Genomic DNA, 15,975 nt, shown 5'->3' with positions numbered 1-15,975 from the left:
CATGTAAAGAACTCAGAACAATAACTTACACATAATGAGTGCACATTAAATGTTACTCTTGTCTGTATATTTGTAACATATTAAATAAAAAGAAATTATTACTGTGATGAATATATAATGAGCTTCTGCAAAGCAATAATACTGCCTTTCTTTATTCCTTTTTATTTGGTTTCCATAGAAAAATACTAATAAACAAATAGAATATTAAAGATAATCATCTTTCTGTATCAATCAATGGGATACTTAGCAATGAGATGTGACTCCATTCATTAACTCATTACCAATTTTCTTTCCACCATATACACCAAAGAGTATTTTCCAAGGGAATTCCCAACATGAGAAAGTGAATCCACAACTCTTCCTAAGAAATAAAAGGATATTTGAATAAGAACACAAACTAGGAAACACAAACTTTGTTGTTGTCTATGGTTCAGGAACTAAGGGACAAAAACAGTAAGGGAAGAAAATATAAAGAATGAGAAAAACAAATGGAGCTCAGGAAAGGAATTCCCCCAGCCTACTCAATCATGTTGCAGGTGTGGAAAATGTTATTTTCTTCTTATGACAATTCTTCTCAGTTACCAGGAGACATACTCCCGCAGGATATTTTTGTCTAGCCATATGTGGCTGATAAAAAGTCAAGCAAAATTTCAGAAAAGGAGGAACAGACTTGGAAATGAGGAGCTTATACTGCAATCCCAACATGAGCTATCCTTTCAAATATTTTTCCACTGTTTGTAATCAATAGAAGTGTCAACCTAAAAAGCTTTCTTATCTGTGAATCTGAACACTCAATCGTATAAGAGAATAAAATAGGAGACAGGCTGGGAATTTGCTCATATTATCTATTAATGAGTGATCTATCTGCTTCCTAGTATTAAAATTAAATACCTACGATTTAAAGCTTGTCTCCTGTCTTATGATGGACTCCTTATTGTGTTTGTGGATTATGATGGCACTTTACTTCCCTCATTTTTTGCCATACCATACTGCCATACCACATTCTTCATTCAGCATGCCTATTTCTCTAGACATTCTTTAAAGCAATTCTTCAATGTCTAAATGTTGACATTGCAGTGAAATAAATCTAGTACAGGGGAGTGATTGCTAATTTTCTTTAAAAGGTACAAAGTTTTTTTTATTTTTTCCCAAAACGAATTTTTGATGTGTGCTGTTTTGTGGGTTAGAGAATCAAAAATTATATTTGGCATATCATTTTTACTTTAAACAGAGTGATAAAATTATTTAAATACACAAAATATACATGTCTATTGTGAAGCATCAGAATTGGTGACCCCAAATTATGCCTCTTTGGCATAAGGATTATTTCAGGTTGATTATTTTTAAGAAACAGTAGACACAGAAGAAGCTCTGAAAAGTAGTAGAGGTGATCCTTTTGTAAGAGACATTTACATTTATAAGGGAAATCTCCCTTTAATAGGGTGTCTCCCTCTCTGTGCCCAGAAGAGAAGGATATGCTTACCTCTAGAAACTCTTATCAGGGCAGAAGGCAAGGAGTTAAACCTGCATAATAACCTTATTCTTGTTTACTGTGCTTTTCTGGTAATCTCCCATAACTGACTCCCTCCACCTCCAACATCCTCCTTTGTCTTTAGCTGAAGATGATACTTAAGCTGGGTAGCTTGGCCATTGTGGCAAGTTTCTCAGTTTTCCCAGGTTTCCCCTATGTATACATGTTATAAAACGTTATTTGATTTTCTCCTGTTGTTCTGTCTCATGTCAATTTAATTTGTAGCCCAGCCAGAAGGACCTACAGGGTAGAGGATTTGTCTTCCTCCCCTACATTATCAAAGAAAGCTACTCCAAATTGTTTGAAACAGCCCTTTATGAAGGTGTAGTAGAGGTTAGATAATTTTCTCAAAATTTCTTCCAGGGAATAAAGCCTAGAATTCCATGGGGTCCCTTGAACTGTTCATTCACTTTTTTACTCTATTCACATTAAATCATTTCTTCAGCTCTCTGTGATTTATCAAAATCAAATAATTCTCCTTTTATAGGAAGATCCCTATTATCTGCATCTCTATGCAAATTTCCTTATAGTTCTTATTCGTCTCTCAGTGCCTCTCACTTCTATAAAAGTCTGCCACACATCTTTGCTTCTTCCTTCCCAATATTCAAGAGTTAACCCACTATATCTTTAAATGAAGGGAAAAAAAAGGAAGCTATTTCATGAAATTATGTTTGTTTTTGTCACTGTACCCAAAGGAGATAACTTCTGGCACTTTGTAAATAAGGGGAAAAAAATTCAAAAAATTTCCTGCCTTTCAGTATATCATGCAAATTTAGTCAAATATTAAACCTTAGTATAATTAAGTACAATTCTTCAAGCGGTTTAACGTTCACTAAAGAAAGGACTATTATTTCACTTCTGCAAAGGATATGAAAATTAATGCATTCCTTTAGTGGAAAACAAGAATTTTATTTGATAGAAGGGGCAAAAGAGAAAAGACATTTTGCAAATGAGAAAGGATGCATATTTGTGATAATTTTGTAGACAGCTGACATGAAACATATAGACTTCTGGGATCATGAAAGATGACATGACTGCCAGTGACACATCAGTGGAACTAGAAGTAAGAAAGATGAATTCCACTTGAGGTAGATATTCTTTAATATTTGAAGAATAAAATTATTTCAGGTAAAATAAAAACAGAACCTAAGTAAATAAGTCATAAGAAAAGATTAGATTTTAAGGAGGTTGAAGCCATACATACTTCAAGGTGAGGTCAATGTAAAGTGAAATAAGGAACTGACGAACCCACCTGAAGATAAACTTTTCCTATCCAGGGATTTGGTGATCTGGAAAATGAAAAGGAGTCCCAGGGCAACCAGAGAACAGAAGCACAATAACATTTGTCATCAAAGTAGTAATTTGGGAGTCCTATTTGAGAAAGCAAAAGGCTCAGCTTATAGGAATAAAGTAAGCTCATTATCACATATAGCAGTGATAAAAGTTCAAATACACTTCAGGCTTATATCTGATTAACATGGTCTTATTTCCTACTCAAGTAAGGCTCTATGGTGTTTCCAGGGATGTGGTCAAGAAGAGATCAGTAAAACACCACTAGCTCCATTCACATTCTAAGATGAGGGAAATGCTATTATTACTGTTTTAAGAACTTTAAAGTTGTATTGAGTTTATCCCTCTCTATTTTTACTAAGTTAAAATCTTTCAGATGGCTTCTAAGTAGGTCTAGAAATAGCAGTGTGGTGGAGTGCTTAAAAAACTGCCCCCAGTTAGAGCTAACTTAAGAATATAAAAAGAAAGTTGTATCAGAATGTAGAAGTTCACAGCCAGAGAAGACAGGCAGCAACACACTCTGAATTACTGGAAGAAAGAAAAATATTAGTGATTAATCTAATAAAGGAAAACATGGTTGCGTCACAGTGTGTAAGTAACAGGTAGTCAATATTTAAGTCTAATGCCCCAAATACTGTACAGCCTCTGAGGTTGGTATCATATAGAATAGAAATACTATGCCTTAAAACATTTTTGTCTTAGAAAGAAATCCTGAGCGTGAAGAATTGATTCTCATTTACAATAGTGTTCCACATATTATTTTGGTTTTTTTCTTAAGCGATGCTGAATGAAACATAAGTCATCGAATTTCTCCTTCCAGGAGTGACAGATATCCAAGAACAGTGGCCTTTTCTCTTTGTTGTTTTCCTTGCAATTTATTTTGTCAATGTGGCTGGGAATGGAGCCATTCTGACGATTGTTGTCTCTGATCCAAGACTCCATTCACCTATGTATTTCTTCCTGGGAAATCTGTCATGTCTCGATATCTGCTACTCCACGGTGAAACTGCCAAAGATGCTAGAGAACTTCCTCTCTACACACAATGCAATTTCTTTCTTGGGATGCATAAGTCAGCTTCATTTCTTCCATTTCCTGGGCAGCACAGAGTCCAAGTTGTTGGCTGTGATGGCCTTTGACCGCTTTGTGGCTATCTGCAAACCACTTCATTACCCTCTAATCATGAATCACCAGTTCTGTACCCAGATGGCTATCACTATGTGGATCATTGGCTTTTTCCATGCCCTGCTGCACTCTGTAATGACCTCTCACTTGAACTTCTGTGGTTCTAACCATGTTCATCACTTCTTCTGTAATTTTAAGACATTGTTAGCTTTGGCCTGTGGGAACATTGAGCTCAACCAGTAGCTGCTCAATACTGTCACAAAGATGATTGCTATGGGCTCATTCTTTCTAACACTTCTCTCCTATTTCTATATCATCACCCACCTCTTCTGCAAGACTCGTTTTGCAGCATGCTTCACAAAGCACTGTCCACTTGTGCCTCCCACTTCGTGGTAGTTATTCTTTTCTTTGCTCCTGTTTTTATCTACAGCTGTCCTGATTCAAGAAGCAACATGGACCAGGACTGGGTCATGGCTATCGTGTATAATGTGGTCACTCATGTACTAAATGCACTGATCTATACCTTGAGAAACAAGGAAGTGAAGGGGGCCTTGAATAGGGTGATCAGGAGGACACTCTGACTTGAAGAAATCTAGAGAACTCTTCTGAGGCATAACTAAGCAGGTAATGAGAAAGCTGAGATACAAAATTATACTACTTCTCAAATGGTTTACAATATGTTTGACACAGGGAATTGGATAAAGTAAAAATAAATGAGAAAGTTCAGTCTAGTTATATTAATGCATTCATAGGTAGTATAAAGAGAACTTGAATAAGTGCAACACTAGCTTTGAAACTCTAATTCTGAATTTGTTGTTGGATATCAGTTGATGTAATTGATTTGTCACATATTCTAATGTGTTCCTATCTGAAATTAAGTATAGAAATATGTCTATATTACCCATGTATTCGATAGATGGATAGTATTTAGGCCTCTTTATCTGAATGATCCCTCTAAGTTAATACATTTTAATGTGAGAAATACAATTATGATGCTTTTATATTTTGAGGATTTTAATTTAGGGCCATGGTTGCTCAATTAGAAAAGTAAATGTTAACTCACATATAATTGAATGGGAATTTTTAAGAAGTATGTCGTGATTTCTTGTTCTCTAAGCATAGAGGCAAACATTAAAGCAAATGACGGGGGCGGGTTCCAGTGGCCTAGTGGTTAAGTTTGGCGCACTCTGCTCCTGTGGCCCGAGTTTGTTTTCTGGGTGCCAAACTACACCGCTTGTCAGTGGCCTGTCCTGGCTTCTTTAATTTTTCTCCAAATTCTGCTTGAAAATTGAATGGTTTTGTTTATAGCTCATCTCATTCTTCCTTTATTTTACAATAGTCAACTAAAAGAAATTTGTTGGAACTTTAACAATTCTTCCTGACATACGGTTTCAATAGATACCCTTTCTCTCTTCCATATTACAGTAGGCAGTAGTGTATGCTTTTCCTGACTGCAAGGCCAATTGTTAGAGTTAAATCTCTGCATAAACTAACTGGAGATGTTCTGGAGCTATTAAAGGAAGAAAGAGATTAAACCCAAAGGAGTTACATGTATTAGTTAGCCTGTAGTAACAGGAGTAACCATGAGACTGGATTTTGAAGGTACTTGATTAAGAGACTGTAACATAAAACTAGATTTTACATTAAAATCTCTTAACTTGGGGACACTGAATTCTTAGGCAAGGACACAAGGGATGGGGCAAACTTGCTGACAGTGTGACCCTTAGAATGCTAGAGAATGCAGTGGCCCATGCAGATCAGTGGTGAAATGCCTGAGTTGCCCAGGCAGATGGAAAGGGAAGGATATAAGTTAGACTCAGGAAAGTGGGGATATCAGAGTGAACATTTTATGTGAGAAAAGAAAATCCACCAGAAAATGTTCCACAAGAAAGCCCAGAAGAGATATGTCATTCACAAGGTCACCGAAAATGCTCCGGCAGAGGAGTACCAGAATTACTAAGATCAGTGGTGACTTTCTGTAGACCAGAGCTGATGATTGGAGAGATAATCACAGAGCTGGATTGCTAATAGTAATGGGGACGAAGTGACTTTTAAGCAATAAAGGACAGATGGTAGGACTGAACAACCAGAATCATCCAACAGTTTATAATTTCCATAACTAGCAGTGAAGTCAGAGGGGCAGTCAAGGGGTCTTGACCCACAGGGAGTTGCGGAGATGGTTAATACAATATGCTGTCTTTAGGGGCAAAATCAGAGAGCAGTCAATGAGGGTACCACTTAAAATCTACAGTCAGAAGCAAGAATAGAGAAGCAGGAGACTGAGAGTGGTCTCCTCTAATAAAAAGTTGAAATTTCCTGCTCAGTTCATTGACCTCATACCCTGAAAATATAGCCATGTCCTTCAGGAAGAAGTGGCCTGCAACAACATGGCAAGCATTTATTGAAAAGATACCCCTAGTCCTTCCCCAAAGGGAACTACCTCCATTTATTCAGATGACTGTACACTGAGAAAAGGGGACTGCCAAGATATTTCAAGCACCATCAGACACATAGTCTGAGTTGGCATCAATACACCAAAAACCAAAGCATCATCGTAGCCCACCTGTTAGACTGGCCACACAGAGATCAGGAAATAAACAGAATCATGGTTAAAATCTAGTTTAAATGGTGTCACCTGGCACTGCAGACACACCCAATAGTCATTCTCCAGCCATCAGGTATATAATTAGGATTGAACTACTTAGAAGTTAGAAAAGCTCCTTCATCATGTTGTTGGTTAGTAGGAAATGAGCTATCACACTGGGGAAGGCCAAGTGGAAGCCTTTGAAACTGCTCCATCTGGCTAAGATATTAAACCAAAACCAATATCACATATGGTTATCACATATCAATATTTGAAAGGCATAGCCAAGATTAATGACCTCTTTAAATATCTGAAGACTGGAAGATCACTTGCAGAGATCAGGTGGATCCTGGATAACGTCTACAGATAATCCCAAGCTCAAATAAATAATAGCCTTCATCACAGATGTCATGCTGGATATGGTATCATTGATAAAACAGATGTAACAGGATTTTAGTTAAATGGTATTTACCCATTGATTTGACAAATTCAGTCTTGTTTCTTGGGAGCATTCCAGAAATGAGTATTTCAAGAGATCCAGGAAAGAGTTGCAAGGTTCCTTATGACATACCCTCAGAAGTCCCAGAACATCACTTCTGTTGTATTCTATTGGTCATGTAAGTCACTGCCAGCCCAGATTCAAAGGGAAGTATCCCTACAGTGTAACCACCAAGGTAGTCTTCTACTCATTGCAAGACAAGCCAACAGTTAAGAGGCAAGGTGGTAAGAGAGAAAGGGTCTTTTTATTACAGCTTGCCAGCAAGGGGGAAGATGGCGGACTAGAATCCTAAAGAACCATCTTAAAACTACAAAGTTTTGAAGCAGTTATATAGGGCAAATGGGCCAAAAAGGGGGGTCTGGAATGTTGACTATCTGGTGTTGTAGTCCTTGAAACTACAGAGCATCCCTTTCTCTCTTCACCAGCGACAGATACCAGCGCAGGCTTTTTTTCCTGAACGTCGTTACATCCCTGGAAAAGCTGAAAGAACAAAGTTATTTCCTTATCGGAATATAAGCCAAGGCTACAAAATTAGCCAAGCATGCATATTTCTCACAAGCAGATGTATACTTCTCTAAGCTACATGGAAACTAAAGCATTGCTAACAAGGAAAAGGGGGTGTCTTGTGGATCAAGGTCATTTGTAGTCCTAACCTGGTTCCCTTCTATAAGATGGCTTCCCTTATGCTAACCTTTGTTAACCACTGGCTATATTTATCTTTGCTATTTAGGTGGTGCCAAGTACAGGGCATCAGTACTGGGAGGCATGGTTCATTGAGGGTCCACATTTTCAGACCAGCTACTGCAGTGACCTGAGATTCATTCTGACACTCCAATTTCACGGTTTTCATTTTCTTTTTACCTATCAAAAACATTTATACTGTATTATAGGTGTCAGACGTTACTCTGAGTACTTTACGTATATTAAGTCATTTAATCATCATAACTACCTTTCTCCTTATCTTACAGATGAGGAATTAGAGGCACAGATGTTAAGTAACTTGGCCAAAGTTTTGAGACAGTGATTGGGAATGATGAACTACAAGCCCAGTCACTGTGGCTGCAGATTCTTTTCTTAAACATTACACTGTGCTTTCTCAGTAGTTATCTCTTCAAAAATAGCCCATTCTCCCCGTTCTCTTCTTCTGGACCTCCTTCCTGCAATATGTGGTGGGAAGTTCTCGACTTACTTTATATGTTCTTTAATTTCTCTTTCATGTACTCATTCAGTCTATCTATTTTCCAGTACTATATTCTGACTTTTTTACCTCTGATCTAACTTCCACTTTACCATTTTTCTCTTTGGCTTTGTTCGATAATCAATTTGACCCATTCATCAAGTTTTTAATTTCAATGACTCTGTTTTATTTCTAGAAATTTTCATAGTTATTTTCCAAACCTATCATTTTTAAAATACCATTTTTGTCTTTCCTTTAGTTTTTATTTTTTCTTTTACCTCTTTAATAATTTTAAACATTTTTAGTTGATTTTAGAATTTTTTATATCAAATGCTAAAGATGTTAATCTAACAATGCTTTATCTCATGCTATTTATTCATGCTGCATTTTTTCCTGAGTTGTTTTGTAATACTTACTGTGTACACATCTTTAATCTGTGAAATTCTGTTGTGGCCCAAGTAATCAAAATATCTTGCCAATGTTATTTTATTTTTTGCTTGATTCTACCACAGTTTCCAGCAAACTATGAGATCTGCATAACTATATCAATAGATGTATGGAAATAATTTGATAAATTTCAATATATTTTTTATGACAACAACTCTCAGGACACTAGAAATATAAAGAAATTATAAATAATATATATAAACTTAATAAATAATGTCTATAAAACTTTCATCTACCAAAACTACAGCCAAAATCGTATGCATTGAAGAACTTTAGAAATATCTCTTTAAGATTAGCAAGAAAAATAAAGGTTTTCCACCATCCTTGCTACTCTAATTGAGTTCTCAGCCAATGTAATTAAATAATAAAAATAAATAGGAAATTAAAAAAGAGGAAGGGAAGAGATAAAAATCTTATTTAATGCAGGGGCTGGCCCCGTTGCCAAGTGGTTAAGTTCGTGAACTCCGCTGCAGGTGGCCCAGTGTTTTGTTGGTTCGAATCCTGGACGCGGACACAGCACTGCTCATCAAGCCAGGCTGAGGCAGTGTCCCACATGCCACAACTAGAAGGACCCACAACGAAGAATATACAACTATGTACTGGGGAGCTTTGGGGAGAAAAAGGAAAAAAATAAAAATCTTTATAAAAAAATCTTATTTAATGCAGAGTATTGTCATGCACTACATAATGACATTTCGGTCAACAATGAACCGCATATACAACAATGTCCCATAAGATTAGTACCACACAGCCTAGATGTGTAGTAGGCTATACCACCTAAGTTTGTGTAAGTACACTCTACATGTGACATTTGCATAACAACAAAATTGACAAATGATGCATTTCTCAGAACATATCCTTGTCCTTAAGTGACACACGGTGGTATAACATTATTGACATTTTTAAAACTCTATAAATTCACCCAAATGAGTTGAAAACTGCAGTCCACACAAAAACCTGCATATGGATGATTATAGCAGTTTTACTCATAACTGCCAAAATGTGGAAGCAAAGGAGATGCTGTTTAACAAGTGAATGGATAAACTGGTGCATCCAGACAATGGAATATTATTCAGCAACTTAAAAAATGCAACTATCAAGTGACATAAAAACATGGAGGAAACTTAAAGGCATATTACTAAGTGAAAGAAGCCAATCTGAAAAGGCTACATATTATATGATTCCAACCATATGACATTCTGGAAAAGGAGAAACTGGAGACCGTAAAAAGATGAGCAGTTGCCAGGGGTTTGGGGAGAGGGAGGGATAAAGAGGTGGAGCACAGGGTACTTTTAAGACAGTGAAACTATTTTGTATGATACTCTAATGATAGATACATGATATTATGCATTTGTCAAAACCCATAGAATGAACAGCACAAAGAATGAAGCATAATGTAAACTATGGACTTTGGTTAATAATATGTCAATTTTGGTTGATTGATTTTAACAAATGTAGTACACTCATGCAAATGTTGGTAGCGAAGGAGGTTCTATGAGGAGGGAGAAAGGGTTATGTGGGAACTCTATACTTTCTGTTCAATTTTTCTATGAACCTAAAAGTGCTCTAAAAAATAAAGTCTGTTAATTAAAAAAAAAAAAGAAAAACTCTATGGAATCAAGACGCAAATGTCAGAATGAATGGGATTCTTAAGTAATATTGCCTGATATAAGACCAATATATAAAAATCAATTATTCTTCTACAGCAGTAATAATTATATAGAAAATTTAATAGGATATAAAATGTGACTACAATAAAAACAAATTCACTTTAAAAATGAAGAAAATTTACAAAATTCTTAACAATTCTATCCAAAGATTTAAATTAAATTGAATAAAAGTAATATGTCACATTTATATATGAGACAGTTAAATATTGTAACCATGTAATTTGTACAAAAATAAAACTATGAATTCAATATACTTTAAAGAAAATTCAAGAGCAATTTTGTGAGAAATTCAACAAAGTGATTCTAAAATTTATCATGAAGAGCACATGTTCATAAATAGATAATTTTGCCAAAGAAGTTTAAAGATTGGATTCAACCTAAAAAATAGCAAATGTGTATGAAGCCATATTAACTAAAAAGCAGTCAGTTACTGGCACAAGGAAAGACAAATAAATCAATGGAACTTAACCATTATCCTGTGAGAAGGCCATATGCAGATGCTACAGTTGCACAGTTGAGTTTTCAGCCAGAAGCCAACATCAACTGCCAATCATGTGACTGAACCATACTGTACTTTCAGGTCAATTGAGTCTGTAGGTGACTGTAACCACATCTGACATCTGCCTGTAACTGCATGAGAGACCTCTAGTAAAAATAATCCATCCAAACACACTAGAGAGAGAGTAAGAAATTGCTGTTTAAGTCATCAAGTTTTCAGGTAGTTTGTTACGCAGCAATAGACAATGAGAGCATGCCCTCTAAGAGTTCCACCCTGGACATACTGGCTTAGCGTTCCAGATTCCTGCTGAGATTATTTGATTATTAAATTTTTTTATATTATTTGCATTCTTAGGAGAGAAAAATAATTTTGTATATGCCTGTCTCCAGAGGAAAAAATATGTTAGAGCTTAATTAAACTTATTTCCACTTTGTGTGAGGCACAGTGCCAAATGGTGTTTATAACACAAATATGAATTATATTTCAGTCGTGGTTTCAAGGAAATAACATTCCAATAGAAATAATTAAAACGGCTAAGAAGAAGATAACTATCAATAGATTATTAACAATGAGGTAAAGAAATAGCTCCTAATCTTATACTACTAAATTCCAATCTATTATCACCTTCAGTAGGGCAGTAGCATATAACAAACCCTTTTTTTTTAAATCTGTGTGTGGTCATTGGTTTGACCTGTGTCCAACTTTTAATTATTATAAAAATAAACTCCTGGGTCAACTCCAATGGCTTGGTGGTTGGATTCAGCATGCTCTGCTTTGGTGGCCCGGATTTGGTTCTTGGGTGTGGACCTACACTGCTGGTCGGTGGCCATGCTATGGTGGCAGCCCACACAGAGAATGGAGGAGAATTTCCAAGGGATGTTAGCTCAGGGTGAATCTTCATCAAGCAGAGAGGAGGATTGGCAATGAATATTAGGTCAAGGTAAATCTTCCTCAGCAAAAAAAAGTAAAAATAAAAATAAGTAAATAAAAAATACACTCTTATAGCATCAAAATCAAGCCCAAGTTAGAACAACTAACTTCCATATATTCTACTATCACAAATTGTATCTTTAACAGAGGCAAACATTTCACAGATGTGTGCTTTCCCAATCATTTAAAAAAACATACAAGAAACAGAATGTAAAATGTTTCACTGTAAGCTATCATTTCTACTCTAACCTCCAACTAATTGTCAATATATGCCATTATTGTCAACTAAGAATAGGTTTATACAAGTCCTTCATTCCATGCATGCCACTTTCTTCCAGCATCTAGAGAGTAATCCTTCCTGATTAAATAATAAAACAAGAAGGACCATATCTGCCCTTTCAGATATTAAGATCAGAAATAGTAAAATGGAAGAAGATTTGGATCAATACAAGGAAAAACTATAAAGAGTTTTCGCCCGTTAAATCACAGAATGTAGTGTCTTACAGACATATTGAAGTTCTCCAACTAGAATGTTCAAGAAGCAGATAGACGACAAGCTATATAGAAATGGAAAATAGATTTAAAATTTGGTAGGATGTGGACCAAGTTGTTCTCTAAAATTTCTTCTCTAAGATTCTATGAGTTATAGTAATATCTAAATTATAAGGATGAGAATCATAAAATCCAAGTTACTTTTGCTTTGCTGTGATACACAGAGGGAATACAATTCTTCTAAATATACATTTACTTTGAAATGAACAAATTGAAAAATGGAGTTAACTCTTGTTGTTGGGTTTTCCTGAATCTAAGCCACAAATTACAATGTGTTTCAATAGTTTAATCCAATGAACACAAACAGAAATTTCAGATAACTATGTATAATCATTAACTCAAATCAACAGAAAAATACTCCACAGGAAAACTCCATATAATTGCAAGTTTTGGTCCCAGGGTATTTTCAAGAAGCCCAAATACCCAAAGCATCCAAGGATGCTGCTCATGCCAGAGGAGCTATATAGCCTAATCTCCAAAGGACAAAGAATAATGGAAATCATCTTATTTTTCCTCTCCACAGGCCCAGATTTTACTCAAAGTGGGTGAATTACAAAGATCTGGACCTTCTGCTATGTGGTGGCCATTTACACTGGCAGCTTTTCCCTGTTTAGAGAGGAAGTTCCTGCATATGCTCTGGTGAGTTTCCTTGTTCTCTACAAAGGAAGATTATACTGAATAATGGAAAGCCAATTAATTATAGGATTTCAGCGGGTGGGATAAAACCAGACACTGTCATTTAATTCATAAAAGCTGAAATTAAAAATTTATCAACCATGGATTTTTTTAAAATAAAAATTACTAATCCAGGAGATAGAGGTTTAAACTCTATGTTTCAGAAACATTTTGTGTAATATAATTCCCATCTCCTCAGCAATTCCTCCTTTTGTGCAACTATCAAAGAAGAAATTTGGTGTAAATGGACTAAAGGATGACACCATTTGATATTTCTTCTATTTTTATTATCCATTGACCCTAAGAGTAGTTTGTAAGAGATTTGAGATCCTTCCCATATCAGAGATCCCAGATATATTGTTCAAACAGTGTAGAAAAATGAAAAAGAACTGAGGATGTATCAAAATATTGTAATGACAGCAAAATAACCATATTTTCCATTTTCACAAAATAAGGATCAATAAAGACCCCATAGAGAAAGATTATAAGGACATGAAGATTGTGTGAAGCATGTAAGAACATTCTTCTTGTCACAACGAGTCATCCAGTTTTCTGGTCTCTTTTATTTCATAGGGATGAAATACAAGAAAATCCAGTATTTGTCAAGTTTATGGCCTATATTTTGAGAAGCATAAAAAAAGAATTTTATAACTGAAAATAAGTGGTAAAAAATCATTAAATTCTTCATATGAGGCTTCTTGTTATGTTTTTAAAACACTAATATTCATCTAAACAATACAGAGGCATGGGAATTTGAATACCCCCTTTGTTAAAAGACAATGAATAAGTTATAGAGAAAAAATTCTCAGTTTAAAGAAGTTTAAAGAAGAAAAAATAATGTAAAATTCTGGGTAAAAACTCAAAGTAGAAAGCTATAAGAGATTTGCAATTTCATTAAAGAAGAAAAGTGGCCCTTTTTTTTCTTCTTAGTGAAGAAGGTGAGATCAGATATTATAATCTTTACCACTCGAATGTGCAGATATCTTGTGAAGAAAGAGAAAAATATTTTGGTATGGTACCTAATTACCAACCAAGGACACATTTGAATTCCCTTCTTTTATTTTTCTGCTTCTAACCAAGGTATCAAAGATTGATGTGACCATCAATGGATTAAATAAAAATTTAATAGACATTTATACCATATAGCATAATAAAATTATTTTCAAGTAGAGAAATTATAAATATGTATTTATTCAAGAGAGAAAATAGGAACATACAGAAAGATATAACAAAGAAAATAAAAACTGCACATAATTCCACTATATGACTACTGTATTAATCAATGTGAATAGTGCTATGAATTAATAGAAAGACTAACACAGATCTTTTGAAGTAAATCAAGAGTATTTTCATATACTTGGAAGGAAGTCCACTGGGTTGGGCTACTTGACAGAAAAATCAGCAACACTTTCCAGGAAACAGAAATGGAAGCTTCCAGAGTCCCCAGAAACCTCATGCAGGGAGTTACAGTTGCAAGAGTATGTCTAGCTGAGTACATGTGACACTAAAATCTCTAGAAGCATAAAGTGTCATCCTCTATGTCTCTGATTGAGGCATGCACACACACACACTCTCTAATGCTGTGTAAGTTTTCACACAAGCAAGACAAGATGTATGCTGCTTATTATCTCTTCAGAGCCTGATGTCCTCCTTCCATCTCAGACTCAAATAATTTATATTATTGAATAGTGCATTAGAGAACACAGAAGTATCCATCACCCTCAGCTATGCAATCCATTCCAGCCACATCTCTGAACTTTGTGTGGAGGAACAAAAATTGAGATCAGTTTCCCATGTGTCTCTAGGAGTCAGGAAATAAACCTTCAAGGCATCTAGAAATTATCACTCTTGCCATGTGTTATGTTTCCTTAGATTCTTTCTTCTATGCTTCTTCCTATTATTTACATGCAATGTATGTAATACATCATAATTTCCTTTAAACTAACATAGTGATCATTATCTTATTTCATGAAAAATGCTTCATAACTATAATTTTTAAAGCCACCTATGATACAATTGTGTAAATTATTAATTCGATAATTCTTGGTTTGAACATAAGATTTGCAAATGTTTTTGCCACCATAATTATTCTAAATAAACGTACTATTTTTCAGATATCCATTTTTCAGAAGATTGATTAAAATATTTAATACAAAATTAATGATTTAAGGTACAGACTTTTAAGTTTCTTGTTGAATAAGTTGTTGATTTTCAGATAGTATTCACAAATTTGACCATCTTAGCTGCGTATTTAAGATTTTGTCTTATTTCATACTCAATAGCTCTGAAAACTTTATTTTTTAATGACAAATACTATGGTTGGTACAAAAAATATATATGACTGTTGCTTTAATTTTTATTTAAGAATAAGGATAAGGGGATGGCCTGGTGGTGTAGGGGTTAAGTTTGTATGCTCCACTTTGGCGGGCTGGGGATCACTGGTTCGGATCTGGGGCACAGACCTATGCACTGCTTATAAGGCCATGCTGTGGCAGGGTCCCACATGTAAGGTAGAGGAAGATGGGCACAGATGTTAGCTCAAGGCCAATCTTCCTCAGCACAAAGAGGAGGCTTGGTGGTGGATGTTAACTCAGGGCTAATCTTCCTCAAAAAATAAATAAATAAAATGAAATAAAAAAATAATAAGGATAAATAATTTTTAGGTGTTTCTTAGCCATTTTATTTCATTTTTAAAAACATACCAGGAAAGGTCTGGCCTTTTGTCATTTCCTAATGGGGACTTAGTATTATTCAGATCAATTTATATGCCATTTTATGTTAACAGTGATGATTCTTTGACTATCATAATACAAATCAGATACTATGAAACAAAATGTATTTTTAGTGTTATTTATTGTTCAAGAAATTTTTAGGAAAAAATTGGGAATTTGTTCTCTCATATATAAAACAGAATTATAAAATTGCAGTAGAACAACCTGTGTGGTGGTGGTATATTCAGATATAATAATTAACGGAAAAGAATAGATACCTCTGGTCCA

General features: G+C 35.1%; 1 pseudogene; it reads left to right on the top strand.

Moving 5' to 3' along the window:
• Positions 1-3,601: 3,601 nt before the first annotated feature.
• Positions 3,602-4,524, top strand: LOC124227355 (olfactory receptor 12D2-like; annotated as a pseudogene).
• The last annotated feature ends 11,451 nt before the right edge of the window (positions 4,525-15,975 follow it).

The sequence above is a fragment of the Equus quagga genome, chromosome 15 (genome assembly GCF_021613505.1).
Source record: "Equus quagga isolate Etosha38 chromosome 15, UCLA_HA_Equagga_1.0, whole genome shotgun sequence".
NCBI classification, from domain to species: domain Eukaryota; kingdom Metazoa; phylum Chordata; class Mammalia; order Perissodactyla; family Equidae; genus Equus; species Equus quagga.
The sequence above is the reverse complement of the archived record's forward strand: the minus strand, read 5'-3'. Positions and strand labels throughout refer to the sequence as shown.